This window comes from Ambystoma mexicanum, chromosome 14 (genome assembly GCF_040938575.1).
Source record: "Ambystoma mexicanum isolate Mex_15411 chromosome 14, UKY_AmexF1_1, whole genome shotgun sequence".
NCBI lineage: Eukaryota > Metazoa > Chordata > Amphibia > Caudata > Ambystomatidae > Ambystoma > Ambystoma mexicanum.
The window spans coordinates 610,592,476-610,608,090 of record NC_090940.1 but is presented as its reverse complement, the minus strand read 5'-3'; positions in this window follow the sequence as shown (position 1 = coordinate 610,608,090).

Here is a 15,615-nt window from a genome sequence, read left to right as displayed (position 1 = left end):
TGAGTGGAAGTCGAATTGGAGGGCAGATGGACAAGTCTAGAAGGTCCGGGTACCACATTCTCCTGGCCCAATCCGGGGCAATTAGGATCATGGTTCGCCGGAATCTTCTCAACCTCCTGATCATTTGAGGAATGACAGGGACCGGTGGGAACGCGTACAGAAGGGAAACTCCCAGTCCACTATGAACGCGTCTCCCAGAGCTCCTTTCGGGGGAAATTCCCTTGAGCAGAACAGGTCGCATTTCCTGTTTAGGCTGGTGGCGAACAGATCTACCTGAGGGGTTTCCCAAAGGGCAAAGATCTCTTGAAGGACTTCCTGAGCTAGCTCCCACTCGTGGGAGACTGTGTTCTGCCTGCTCAGAGCGTCCGCTGTCAAGTTCTTCTCTCCGGCTAGGTGAACTGCCGATCGAGAGATTCCTTCTTGGATTGCCTAAAACCAGAGCTGCATCGCCTCTCTGCACAGGGGTAGTGATCCTACGCCTCCTCTTTTGTTGAGGTAATGCATGGCCACCGTGTTGTCCGTCATTATCAGGACGTTCTTCCCTTGTACAGCTGGCAGGAACGCCTTCAGCGCAAGTCTGATGGCTCTCAGCTCTAACAGGTTGATATGTAGTCTGGACTCAGATGGAGACCAACGACCGCTGATGGTCAAGTCGTTGGCGTGGGCTCCCCATCCCGTGAGTGAGGCATCCGTGACTACTGTTATCTCCGGCCAGGGTTGCCAAAACTGTTCTCCTTTCAGAATGTTCTCCTGACAGGCCCACCACTGAAGGTCTCGAGCCACCCTGCCGGGAACCTGAAGAAGATCTGTCATTCTCCCTGAGAATTGTGACCACTGAGTCCTCAGTGCCCACTGGAGGGATCTCATTCTCAGGCGAGCCTCTGGCACTAGGAAAATGCAGGATGCCATGAGGCCTAGCAACCTCAAAAAGTCGAAGGCTGGGAGACGTTGGGCATGTTGGAACTTGGTAACCATCTGTAGAATATCTTGAGCCCTCACCTCTGGTGGCGAGGCTTTTCCCAGGGAAGTGTCCAGGATCGCTCCTATGAATTGGAGTCTCTGTGATGGTATCATTTGTGACTTCTTTAAATTGAGGGAGAAGCCCAGTCTGTGAAGGAAGTGGCACACGTGATTTAGCTGGATCTGAGCTTGTTCCGAAGAAACAGCCCTGATCAACCAATCGTCCAGGTAGGGGTAGACGTGAATCCCTTCCCTCCTTAGACTTGTAGCCACTACCGACATTAACTTGGTGAAGACCCTCGGGGCGGAGGTCAGCCCAAATGGCAGCACTCGAAATTGATAGTGAGAGTTGCCAATTGCGAACCTCAGGTATTTCCTGTGTTTGAGATGGATAGGCACATGGAAATAAGCGTCCTGAAGGTCCAGAGATACCAACCAGTCCTGGAACTGAAGGGCCTGGAGGATCTGAGAAAGAGTGACCATCTTGAATTTGTCTTTTCTGAGGAATTTGTTCAATTCTCGCAAGTCCAAGATGGGTCTCAGTCCTCCGTCTTTCTTTGGAATGAGAAAGCAAGGGGAGTACCAGCCCTTGTTCCTCTCCGCTACAGGTACCGGTTCTATGGCACCTTTCTCTAGCAGGTCCAAAATTTCCTGCAAGAGGAGCGGATCTGGAGCTTTCTGAGAGCTGAGCCCCGGTGGATGACTCTGAGGTATACGTAGGAAAGGCAGGCAGTAACCTTGGGCAACTGTTTCCAATGCCCAAGCATCTGACGTGATAGCCTGCCATACCGCCAGATGTTGAGTCAACCTGCCTCCTACAGGTGTCCTGTGAGGGAAGTCCTCAGAGTGGTTTTGGGGCGGCTGATGCAGATGCCGATGGTAAAGAGGCACCTGCTGTTGCTGCGGCTTTCGAATATCTACCCCATCCACCTCGGGTAGTTCTTCTTTGTCCCCTTTGAGCCGGACGTCCTCTACCTCTTCCGAATGCGGAGTAGAAGCGAAAGGACTTGCCCCTCGCAGAGGTTCCTGTGGGACGAAAAGGAGTCTGACGGATTGCATCTCCTAGGGATTTTGCTGCTGCTTTTGAAGTTTGCAGTTTCTCTAAACTGTCATCCGCCTTTTTCCCAAACAAAGAAGAGCCATCGAATGGCATGTTCAAGAGCCTGGCTTGCACATCTGGGGCAAAACCAGACTTTCTCAACCAAGCGAATCTCCTGGTTGATGTACTTGCCGCCATTGCTCTGCTGATACTGTCAGCCGAATCAATGCCCGTCTGGAGGGATTCGCACATAGCGTCTTTACCGTCCTGTATAATATTCAGGAACGCATCCCTTTCTTCTTCCTCCGGGATGCAGTCAGCCGCTGTAGAAGCACACTCCCAAAGTGTATGGCTGAACCTAGCAAGGGTGCAAGTAGCATTAACAGATTTTAACGCCATGCTACATGTTGAAAAGACTTTCTTTGCCATAGCATCATATTTTTTATCGTCCCTGTCCTGTGGGACGGTAGGATAAGCCGTCTTGGCATCGGTAGAGGATGCTGCCTGTACAACCAGACTCTCTGGGGATGGGTGTTTAGACAAAAACTCCAGGTCTGTAGAAGATACCCTGTACTTTGTAGACAGTTTTTTATTTACTGCTGGTACGACATCTGGGGTTTCCCAGTTTGTCATGATCTTCCTCTGAAGAGCTTTATGAAAAGGCACCACAGGATCCTCCTGTGGGCCTTTGTCAAGAATATCCGTGAGGTCATCTTGTTGGAAAGATTGTGAAGGTGCAGACCACCCCATGAACTCTGTGATTCTGGCCATTAAGGCTCTATAGGGGGTTTCAGCATGCTCCCCCGGGTCTGGCCTAGCAAACTCCACCTCAGGGGAAGTGTCTAACCCACTTGCCTCATGTAAGGAATCACGAAGATCCTTTAACCTGCGTTCTTCAGAGGAAAATTCCTCTCTAATTGGGGTTACAGGTCCCTGCAACTCAAATGTGTCTTCCTGTTCAGACAATTCACCCTCTTCCAAAATTGAGGACATAGTTCTCAATTGTTCTGAACTCATAAAGGGAGTAAATCCCATTTCCAAGGCAGAGGGTGCCGAACTTGTCATTATCGGCCTCGAAAACGTCGATGTCGTCGACGCTGACGTCGAAGGCTTCGAGCGTGGCGTCGAAAACAAAGGCGGAGGCCTCGAAGACCTCGACAGAATTGGAATTCTACTCGACAATCTCGAAGCCATCGACGTCGAGGACCTGGGGATAGTCACTGGGTGTGTCGTAACCGTGACTTTTCTTGGCGTCGACGCCGGTGTCGAAGCTGGCGTTGAGTCGACAGACCCGTGTGTCGAAGGTCCCTTCGACAACGGTGTCGAAGACATCGACCTCGGCGTCGACGGAACCCTCGTCGACGGCGTCGACGGAACCTTCGAGGAAGGTTTGGAGGTCATAGTCCTACTCGAGGGTTCGAGACGCGCTCGAGAGGTTTCCTTCACCGGGTACTGCGACTCGCAGCGTTTTTGACCTTCGGGTCTTTCGACCAGAGCATCGCTCTCGGCAGTCTTCGAGGGGGTCGAGGCCGCTTTCTCGAAGAGGCTCATCATATTTTTGCGGAATTCCTCCCATTCAGCCCGAGAACTATGTTTCGTGGGGCAAGGGATTCTTTTTGGCGAAACAGAGGAAGAGGAAGAGGGAGAAGGGGATCTTCGACGTCTTCTCTTCGAGTGCTTCGATCTCGAGGAGTGATGAGACCCACTCCGAGACCTGGAGCGCGAATGGTGACGAGGAGACGAGTGTCTCGACTTCGTCGACGAAGAAGAAGCTTTAAAAGTCTTACCTTTCTCCAGCTTCCCCCTACGCTCCTTCAGGGCCTTAGCTGTCATGGACATACAGTCCTCGCACTCCGAACAATGGTGTTCAGCTCCCAAACACCACAGACAAACTCTGTGAGGGTCAGTCAGCGACATCTTTTTCCCACAATTTCGGCATTTTTTGAAGCCGGATCGAGGAGTTGTCGGTTCCGACGAGGAAGCCATCGAGTACGGATCGAATGACTCGAGGTAAATAGGATTAATCTGACAAGAACTGAGCAACGGTATTCCGAGGCACTGAGTAAGCGCGGAAAAACAGAACTGAGCAACGGACGCTGCTCGTGGCCTTTATAGGCAGGATGACGTCGACACGGCGGCTGTCGAGGGACATCGACACGGAGGACGTCGACGCGCAGCGCCCTCTAGAGAGAGAAAACATTTTCCGAGGCCAGCAGAGCTGGAAGGAGATATCTAAGATGAGGAATACGTCGGAGGACACAATACCTTCGAAAGAGAGGTTTGCTTTAAACTGGTGGAACAAGTGATAAATGAACTGCGACCAAACGTAATCTCGGCTCTATCATCGTGGCCCCGTTCATAAAATTATATGAGCAACTAAGTGAAACATGTAAGGATAAAAACACGCTGATTGCGCTTGTAAACTCTAAGATTATCAATATGGAAGTGGCAATACAGAATATGAAGCAACAAGAAATGACCAATGTAAAAAAAAGAGATGTTAAACGTGCTGCTGAGAGACCAACTGAGAAATAACTCTGAGGATAAACGCCTACTGGTCGAGGTTGCTAGAGAAGCTCTGTTGAGCCTAAAAAAACAGCAATCTAGTGGTGACATACAAGATAAGGTTCTTGTAGTAAAGGCCCATAGCGAGCAACAATGCAACAAAGATCTGCAAGATGAAATTAAAGACGACCATATCGAGTGCAACGCCAATGAGACACCTCTAAATGAACCAATAGTACAGAGAGCTCAAGATAAATCCGTTGGTGGGGCTCTGGCTTTAAATGGGCTTGCTCCGAATTAAAGCACCTCGCTTGGCCAGTATCAAGTGCTTATGAGTAATATTGATACCAGAGACCAAATGACCATGCAAAATGTGGATAATCTGGAACCAGTTTCATCAACCTCTGCTAACGCTGCGGGCCTTTTATCTTTACCAGTTGATCTGGAGACCTTAAAAGAAAAGAGGCCGGATCTAGTCAGTGCGAACTTTGCAATTTTTGAGAAACCAAAACAGAGTGGAATACTAGACGAAGAATGTAAAAATATATCTGGGAATCAGATAACAAAACAAAAAACAAAAAAACAAAAAACATAGGAAATCGTAAGAACACATTATCAAAAAGCTTGTGTAAATTCTTACGTGACATAAAAGCTTTAAATGTGACTATCCAAACTGATTCCTGGAAAGCAGCAGCCACGAAAAGTACAGATGCCCAGAACCTGTTTCAAAATCCAGCAAGTAAAAATGATACAGAGAACGTGGAAAAACTCAAGTTCCAAAATGAACAAGAATTAGAAGATGGCAAGATCTTGGAGCTCCTTGCGAATTTATCACCTCACGAGATGGAAAGTGACAACGAAACGGTGGAGCTGATAACTGTGGAAGAAGGCTGCAGTGGCAATGTTCTTGACTCCGGAATTGAAGCACTGGTCGAAGTGAACAAACAACCTAGGAAAAGGACGGAATTACATCCAAAAACGAAAGTGTGTCATTATAAACTCTGCAACTAACCAGAATCAAGTTAATCCACTGCAGACTCAAGATGAGGGTGAAGGTAAACGATTCCTGACCCTAGTCAAATGTAGAAATCTCGTTATAGATAAAACAGCTAAAATGCTGTTTCAAATACGAGAAACATCAGATAAAGTGAGTTTGATGGAAGACAATCTTCAAAAAACAAACTATTCAAAAGGAGTGTTGAATAGTGAAACCAGCAAGAAGAAAGCTGAAATTCAGTCAACGACTCCACCGGATTGGAGAAATGACAAAAGACCTGCACTAAAAGTGACAAGTAAAATCATGCCTAAAAAGGACAAGTCAGCTTCCAACTACCGCCTTTTGGTCGAAAGAATCTTTCGGTCTCGGGACCCGCTAATTCTAAACAGATACAATGTGTTACAATTATTTAGACACATACCTCAATTAAGATCTGTTGCAAAGGAGGATATTAAAAAAGTTGAATGTTTGGCTGAGGTGTCTACGGACAGAGTCATATTACACATATACTGAAGAATTATCTGTGATATGATTCTAAACTGTAGCATGGATCTGATTTCTCTGGGTTTTGACATAAAAGAAGTCTCTAATGAGGATGACGCATATAAAGATCATGACCTAAAAAATCACTCCATAGAAGTAAGAGCCTCAATAAATAATAACGAGCGAAATTGTGATTTTCAACAGAAGACTGAGAAAACTAAGAGCTGTCCAGCAAAGTCTGTAGATAACATCAAGCCAGTCGACAACAAGTACTACCTTCAGGAGGACGCCGAAAGCCCAATGAAACAGATCAAAATCACGGTGGAGGGTAACATGATATCAGCGAAAGATTCTAAGAAAGAAGTAGAGACTTCAGGACCCAAGAAGGATTCGAGAAAATGGAGTTGGCTGGCAGAAAGTTTAAATAGATCCTTGGAGAGCTAATGCCAAACAGATGACTCTATAAGGATGGGCTTGTGGAATACGCAAGGGGTTACTCATCTTTTTGGAGGGTCAGAATTAGACCTCACTAATTTGGATATCATTTGCCTACAAGAAACATGAATTCAAGCATTACCAAATGTGGTAGGCTTTGAAATCACTTTAAACCCTGTCATTAAACAGGAAAAGGGCAGACCAATAGCAGGTTTAGTAACAATGGTGAAAACAATTAAAAACCTCCATATAAGGAAAACAATAAACCCTTTGACTTATATACAAGTCCCAACCATTGAAACAGGAGGTGGAATCACATGGAAAAAGAATTTGCTACATATTTTCAACATCTATTATCAACATGCTGCTACAGACGAATCGGAATTCTTTTAATTGATCTGTGGGAACATAGACTATCTCAAAACAGCAGCAGAAGAACCAGCCATTATATTGTGTGGGGACCTTAATATGGAATGCTTGCAAGTAGATATAAGTAGAATGAAAAAAAGAAATAACAAAGACCTGTACCAAATTAAATCATCATGGGCAGAGGAAATGAATGAGAGAGATTTAACCTTGGTGAACGGCAATGTTCGAGGTGACATTCCCTCAAAGCCAACGTGGATTCAAGGCCAGAGCAAATCAATATTGGACTATTTTTACGCCTCCAACCTCATGGTCGAGAAGATCTCGAAACTTAAGGTGATAGAGACGACTCTGAGCAATTCCAATCTGGTCACAATTAAGATAGATGGCTTAGATACTCAATTGAAAGAGTCATGAAAGGCTCAGATAAGTGTAACATCAGGGAGAAACCGGATCAGAATTGAAGGTGAGTAAATACTATTGCTAACTCAACTGCTCCAGGATAGGGAGAACTCCGATCAGATGGACCCAATAGAATACCCGGCACTCCTACAGCACTATGTTGAACAAGTTGGAAGGTGCAATTTTGGCTTTAGACACCATCATGTTTATGATTTCCAAATTGTGTTAAGAAAAAGGGAGCAAAGAAGAGTGATAAGAGCGATCTTGGCAAACCATTCAAGTGAACGTTAGACGGAAATCAGGAAAATAAAATCGGAATATAAAATGTGGTTACGTTCACACAAAAAACATAATGCTTCAAAAAGATGCAGAGGAGATGATGAAGACCTTGACCGATAGGAACACGATGCATTTCTGGACCATCATTAACAATGTCGAGGCACCGCAAGGAGCCCTTCAAGGGTCTCAAGTTACGGAGAGACAATAGACTGATCATTACTCTGACCTATTCAAGAAGCAGGGTCAATTTGTTCATCAGGACCTTGAGCCCATCGGCTGCTGGGAAATAGAAATTACCCGAAGTGATATTCTAGATAACATCAAAAGAATAAGCACATCAAGAGCCCCTGGCCCGGATGGGCTGACAAACGTCATATTAAATCAGAACCCAGAAGAATGGGCTGACTTCTGCTATAACCTTTTTCAAAACATCATAAAAGAAGGGAGGGTGCCAAGGTCCTGGAAAACCGCTGTAATTGTTCCAATATTAAAAAAAGGCTGAAGATCTGAGCCAAAGAACTTCAGACCTATAGCCTTATTGAACGTTGTTGGAAAGATCTTCCCAACCCAGATACTGTATCAGCTAACAACATGGATTAAAGGAGCAAAAGCATTTGATATTCAACAGACAGGGTTTGTGAAAGGAGTTGGCTTCCCCTTGAACTTATTCCTGATCAATCTGTTAAAGATGGAGGCGATAAAAAAAAAAAATCAAGACCATATGTAGCCTTTGTCGATCTGGCTCAAGCCTTTGACAGTATCAATTGAGGATGACTTTGGACCAAAATGGATGCAAACAAATGCCCAAAGAGTCTAATGAAGGCGATTCAAGCGCTGTACTCAGAGACAGACATCAAAATCAGGCTCGATCAAACAGGCTCCCTCTCGGCTGCAATAAGAATAACAAGAGGGGTGAAGCAGGGTTGCCCATTGGGAGCTACCCTATTCAATAATTTTTTATCTCAGATGTAGTTAGAGCAATGGATGAAGTAAGGGCTTTTCCTGTAAAGATCAATGGACACCCGCTGCATTACGTTCTATATGCAGAAGACATTGCTATTCTGGACTTAACTGGTTTACACTGTAAATTGACAGCCTTGAAAGCATATCTGGATGCCAATGGATTGGTCATAAAGGTTGCCAAAACAGAGATCCTAGTTCTTAAAAATCTACTAGGATCAAAGTCCAACAAGAAGAAGAAATTTAATTGGACAATAGGTGGTGAAACGATCAAGTGTGTCAATCAAAGCCAGTATTTAGGAGTTCTAATCAGCTCACACATCAACGATGACCCAATGGTTAAACAAATCTAAAGAAAATGTAAACTCTTATCTGCTCAAAGAACGCTAATAAACATAAAATATGGAACATTTTCCATGAAACCAGCGATAGAGTTTTACAAAACGAAAGTTTTTTTGATTTTTGGAGCTGAAACAATGCTGGGATTTCCGCATGCTACGTGGCCATGGTGTGAAAATACCTATTGGAAAAAAACCCTGCATCTCCCAAGAGGCCTGTATATGTTATAAATTGGGATTAATATCAATAAATGCAAGGGTGATGTGGAATTCTCTGGTACTATATAGAAAATCTAAAGGAGCAGATGACCTACCACAATTCAAGATCTTGATCATGCCGAAAAGAAAGATCCCGGATTCAATTCTCGAGCAATGGGAAAGAATATGTGAAAGTCTCTTGTTACAACTAAGTCTTGACAAAGAAACTCTGATTCAGAACCCAAATAAAGTAAAGAGCAAACTATGGGAGCAGGATTGGTGCAAAACCATAGATGTAAGATCGACCAATAGCTGTATGAATCAAGTGGCCCCTGAAGCAAGATCAATGAATAACCTACCTAAATATCTAGACATTTTTCTTTGTACCAAAAAAAGAAGCATTTTCATGAAATTCCGCTAAAATTTGTTCAAAACGAAGGAGATTTTGAATTTGTGGCACAGAAACGAGGCTCTGGATGATCTGTGTTGTTTCTGTGACTCATCAAGTGAGACTTTGAAACATCTCGTTCTGCATTGCAAAAAATTAAAGGACTTACAAACGATACACCTGGGGAAAGCAATGACAGAAAGGTCTTGTTTAAGTAACGAAGAGTGGTGGAGAGTTATGCACGAAGGTACTGATAATAAATTAATCTTTGCGCTGAGATTCTTTCTGGAAGAGATTGAAAAAAGACTTGCGTAAGATAGTAATAGTAATGAAACTGACCATAGAGGATTGGCCGTTTATAAAGTGAAAGATCAAGTTTTTGCTGCTCCTTCAACAAGTTTAATTTGTCTTAGTAACCTAAGAGTAATTCTGAGTAATGTGGATTAATGAATTTTTAAAGTTTGTAATGAATTATAATAAAAAAAATATATATATTATTTTAAAACGGCAACTACTTCAAAGGTCAGAAAAGTTTAACGGCCTGAAGATAATCTGTCCCAGAAAATGTCTGAGTTCAGCCACCTCACATCATGAACAAACTTCTGAAATCTTGCCACTCTTAATGCCCTCTTGCCTGGACATTTTGAAAGTAGATGATAGATCAACTGATTTACCTTGTCATCACACTTGTTACAAACAGCAGTGGGGTACTTCTCACTATTTCTTATTGACAAAATGTCCTGTGTAGGAAGTAAGTTTAATCTGAATCTAAAGAAGATTGATCTAATAACTCAGTCAGATGATCCATTTAAATATTGGGGTACAACTAACGGGTGGCGCTGTTGAGCAGCCCAAGTTGGCTGCCTAGCCTTTCAGCTCCGTGCGGCCTCAGCGTTCATCTGCTCCCATCTGCGGTTCCCGACATTGTGAAGGACTATCGGCTGGCCGAGTTGTTTCTGCCACTGCACTGGTCATTTTGTGCGATTTTGGACTTGATCGGCCCACCTGGGACCTGGCTGGCGGCCCTGTCGGATTTCGGCCTAGTACTCCACCTGGCCCTGGCGGTTGCCTAACATCCGGCCCTCCCGCCTGGCCTGCCTGACTCCTGGGTCCCCTCCCCGCTCCTGCTTCCCACCGCTCTGTGGAATTGCGGCGGATGCCTGGAGGTCCTGCTGCGGACGCCGCCACACTGTGAATGCCACCTGCTGCGTCAGTGATCATCGCGGCTTCCCCCGACATGAAAAGTGTCAAGGCGAAGTGTGACGATTTGGAGTCGCACTCCCGCAGGAACAACTTGCGCATCATCGGTGTCCCTGAGAATGCCCTTAAGGGGCGGATGGAGGACGCAGTGGAGAAACTCCTCAAAGACCTGCTGGATGACTCTGCCCTCTCACCGTATTTCACAGTCGAGCGGGCTCATCGGGCCCTGTCACCGCGCCCCAGACCCGACGACATCCCCAGACCCATTATCGCCAAGATACTCAACTACCGTGACAGAGATCTCATCCTCCACCTGTCGCGGGAAAAGGGAGACCTGCGATTTGAGGCCCATACTGTTAGAATCTTCCCGGACTTCTCGCTGGCGGTGCAGCAGGAGAGGCGCCAGTCTTTAGGCATCAAAAAGCTGCTAGGGAGCGCAGCGTCCCCTACGCCATCCTGTTCCCGGCACGGCTAAAGATTACCCATGATGGCAAGATCCTCTTCTTCACTGTCTCTGACGAAGCAGTGAAGTTCATTGAATTACATTTACCTCTTCCTGGGCCGCGAGGCGACCACGCGCCATAGACTACACAGCCCACGATATTATAAAAATGTCCACGGATCCATGACTTTCGATGTGTTGATGGCAACCCCACTGTGTCCACTCAGTAACTGCGGCCTCTTGTCATGTGTATGCGGGCCACAGGCTAGCTCCTAAACTGCTTACTTTGCCTTCTTCCCCACTTGATTTCTGGAGCTATCCCTGTGCCCTACTCTCTCCTGCGATGTCAACCTGCCAGAGGGTACTCTCTGTGTTCAGAGGCTGTCTGTGATACCCGTTTACCACAGCAACACATTCGGGACAGCATCTGCTGCCCCACATCAAGCCACAAATGCCGGCCGCACGGCACCAGCACCCCCCGTTGCAGTTGCAATGTTTGCTTTCACTTTTATTTTGTTCCTTTTATTGACTGGCCCCCGTTGGGCTAGGATGTGGCCCTATCCACGTTGGATCTGGTCCTCTGACCTTTGGTTTCCGGTCGGAGCAGGCCCAAGGGGCGCCATGTGCGTTTTGGGGTGGGAGGTCTGCACTGCATGTTGGGGTTGGGCAGTGAGGGTGGTGGGTGGCGAATTTGGGGTTGAGTTAACAGTTAAAAACATGGCTGAGAGACGCATGACTTCAACTCAACACTACTGTACACACGGCAAGTGCATAAGGAAAAATCCTAACTAATATTACCACTGGGATGTTCCATAATGTGACGATATGGCTCTGAACATTGTCACATGGAATATCCGTGGCCTAAGCAATTTCACTAAGGCCCGCAGGATAACTGCCTATGCCCAGCGACATGGTGCCAAAATCCTCTTTCTCCAAGAAACCCATGCTCTTGGGCGCCTAGTAGGAGGTCTCGCCCCCACGTGGGGCAACAACAGATACTATACGAAGTACTCCACCCAATCCAGGGGGGTCCTAACTCTAATCCATAAGTCAGTCCAGTTTTCCCTGCGCTCCAGCCATATTGACCCTGAGGGTAGATACGTGATCCTCCATTGCTCACTCGCTAACATGGAATGCCTCCTAGTGAACACATATGCCCCTAACTTTGATGCCCCTGAGTTCTCTGATGCCATCACCACCACGCTTCTGAAATATATTGGTATTCCCATCATATGGGGCGGTGACATGAATTTGATCCTAGACAAAGACCTGGATAGGTCCGGGACGGCCCGCAGAGCCCCATCACGCGCAGCCCATAGGTTACACGCCCATATAGACACACTGGATCTCAGGGATGTATGGAGAGCTCTCAACCCACAGGCTAGAGAGTACACATTTTACTCATCGGTACACGATAGCCTCTCCAGGATCGACCTTTTCCTCATATCGAGTTGCATGATGGGCAGGGTCACAGAGACCAAGATATTAGCGTACACACTATGGGAACCCTCACCGGTAACACTTCAGATAACACTGGGACACAACCAGCCCCCTCGCTCCTCTTGGAGATTTAAGTCAGAGGCCCTGCTAGATATAGTCTTTAAGGCTGATATCCTAGCTGACATCAACACCTTCTTTGAGTGCAACAACAGGCATGACACCTCCGATGGAGTGCGCTGGGAGGCATTCAAGGTCTTCATCAGAGGGATGTGCATATCTAGAGAGGCTGGGGTCCTTAAAGTCATAAACAATAGCTTGCAACAGTCAGAAGCGAAATTAAAAGAGCTTGAGAGGGCATATGCCACCACCCCTTCCCCGACCACATTGGCACAGATCAGAGCGGAATTAGAAACATTTGAGTCTCATGCCCTAAGAGAAGTTCGGTACTTCGCCCGTCCCGTGGCGGCCAGGAAGTATGGTGAGGGGGATAGGCCGGGTAGGACACTGTCCAGACTGGTCAGAACTGAGGGGGGCAGGAACCGCATTGATTGCGTCAAAGACACAGGAGGCACCATGTGCTGGTCTGACCATGATATCCTTGGGACATTCACCGCGTTCTACACAACCCTGTATGGCCCCCAGCAAGAACACAGCCTGCAAGACACCGACGCCCTGCTAGATCAAATCCCCATGACCCTCCTCTCCCGCGCGACCAGCGATCTACTCGAAGCCCCTATCACCCTCGATGAGATAACCACGGTCATCTCGAACTGCCCTAGGGGCAAAGCGCCAGGCCCGGACAGCCTCACCTCGGAGTTTTATCGGGAGCATGTAGCCATTCTGGCACCCAGACTCCTGGAGGTGTGGAACAAATCCTTAGAGTTAAACATCCTACCCCACTCCATGCGTGAGGCGCTTATAACTGCATTACCCAAGCGGGGTAAACCGTTGGACGAATGTGGGTCCTATAGGCCCCTTTTTCTGATCAACACTGACAAACAAATATTTGCCAAGATCATTGCCAACAGGTTTCTCCCCATTATGCCCCACTTAGTCCACCCCGAACAGAGTGGCTTTGTGCCCGGCAGATCCACCGCCCTTAATATCCATCACCTGTTCAATGTTCTGGCTGGAATTGACCCCAACGCACAGGCCGTGGCGGTTACCCTTGATGCCCAGAAGGCATTTGATATGGTGTCCTGGCAATACATGTGGGCGGTGCTCCACAAAATGGGAATTGGCCCACGCATGAGGTTGTACATCAAACTTCTCTACACAAGCCCTGCAGCCAGAGTCTTAGTCAACTCCAGGGCCTCTGCCCCCTTTGCTCTCCACAGAGGTACCCGCCAGGGCTGCCCGTTTTCTCCGATACTCTTTGCGCTCGCTATAGAGCCCATGGCTGATAACGTTAGGGACAAACATACGCGTAAAGGTATACGTCTCCGTGTTACTCCCAAGATCATTTCTCTATATGCTGACGACGTGCTCCTATATTAGAGATCCAGCTGCCCACATAGACCCGATATTGAGAGACATAACCAAAATTGCCACTTTCTCGGGCTTCACCATAAACTATTCCAAATCTGAAATCTTCCCGCTCACCCCGTCCACTACACAACCGCCCTGCAAATTCCCCCTCCGATGGTCACCGAGGGGCATCAGATACCTTGGAGTGCAGGTGTCCCTCACTAAAGATTCACTGTTGGCTGACAACTACGCGGCTGTGGCGCAGCTTGCTGAGGCACAAATGTTGAAATGGCGCAGTCTCCCACTCTCTCTGTCAGGTAGACTATCTCTAATCAAAATGATTATGGTCCCTAAATTTCTCTACGTCTTCACTAATGTGCCGATCTGGCCCGGAAAGTGATATTTCAGGAACCTACACGCTGCGTGTGCCCAATTTCTATGGCACTCGGGCGCGGTTCGTAAGAAATGGCAACACATGACTCTTGCCTATGGTAACGGGGGTTTCACCGCCCCCGATTTTGCTAAATACTGGAAAGCCGCGCAGCCCCAACACGTCACATACTGGTACACGTTCTCCGACCCCTCCCCCCCTCATGTGAAGCTCGAGAAACTAGCAAGCGAGAGTGTTAACACCCTCTCCCTCATTCTCCATCACACATATCGCGCCGACCCCCCCGGCAGACCCTGTAGCGGCCACTGTCAGGGCCTGGAAATATATCTTGCGGACACAACCTGACCACCACCCGTACTACAAATGGCTGCCCATCTGGCAGTTCCCGGGCCTCAGCCCTACACATGATAAACTCTTAATGAAACACTGGCATGACCTGGGCTACCGGGCCCTAACCGACTTTTACTCCGACGGGAAGTTTATCACTCCGCAGACGTGGCACCCCGGACACCTGGGTACTGTGTTGGAACTACTACAATACTACAGGTTGAGGGCGGTGTTCCGCGCCTGGTGGCCCTCATACCCAGATGAGCCCCCAGACTCACCTGAGATCCATTACATATCCAACTCAGCTGGTGCTAAAGGGATAGTGTCTGCGCTGTACAAATTGTTGATGGCCGACCCCACAGACGTGCCAGTCAAGGCGCGAGATACGTGGAGTGAGGAGCTGGGCCTCCCCATCACGGACGCAATGTGGGGGAAAATGTGCATACACACTCGAACCACCTCTCTGAATGCCAGACATAGGTGCATGCAATACAAGCTCCTTAACAGACTATATTACACGCCTCAAAGACTGGACAGGTTTGCACACACCCAGGCCCGCACCTGCCCTAAGTGCGGGTCTCCTGCTGCAGATCACACTCACATGTTCTGGTCCTATGATGCGCTGGGCCCATACTGGAAGGCCATAATTGAAGCTCTCTCAGATATCACAGTGTCCCGTATCCCTTTAGAACCCCTAGCTATACTGTTCGGCCTGTGGGATAGCCCTGAGTTGAGGAAAATGTCTAGGTTTCTGAACGTTGCCACCATAATAGTCAAAAAATGCATATTACAATGTTGGAAGCGCCGATCCCCCCCTTCGTTTGAGATGTGGATGAGGGCCCTCACCTGGACTCAAACGTGCGAGGAGGACTACATCAATACCCTCCCGCTGACCTCCCGTCCCAGGAATGTGGATGGCATTTTGCACCTATTTAAATAAAAAAGATGGCTCAGAACTGTTGTCCTCCCCTCCTCCTGGTGACGTAAACTAATCCACT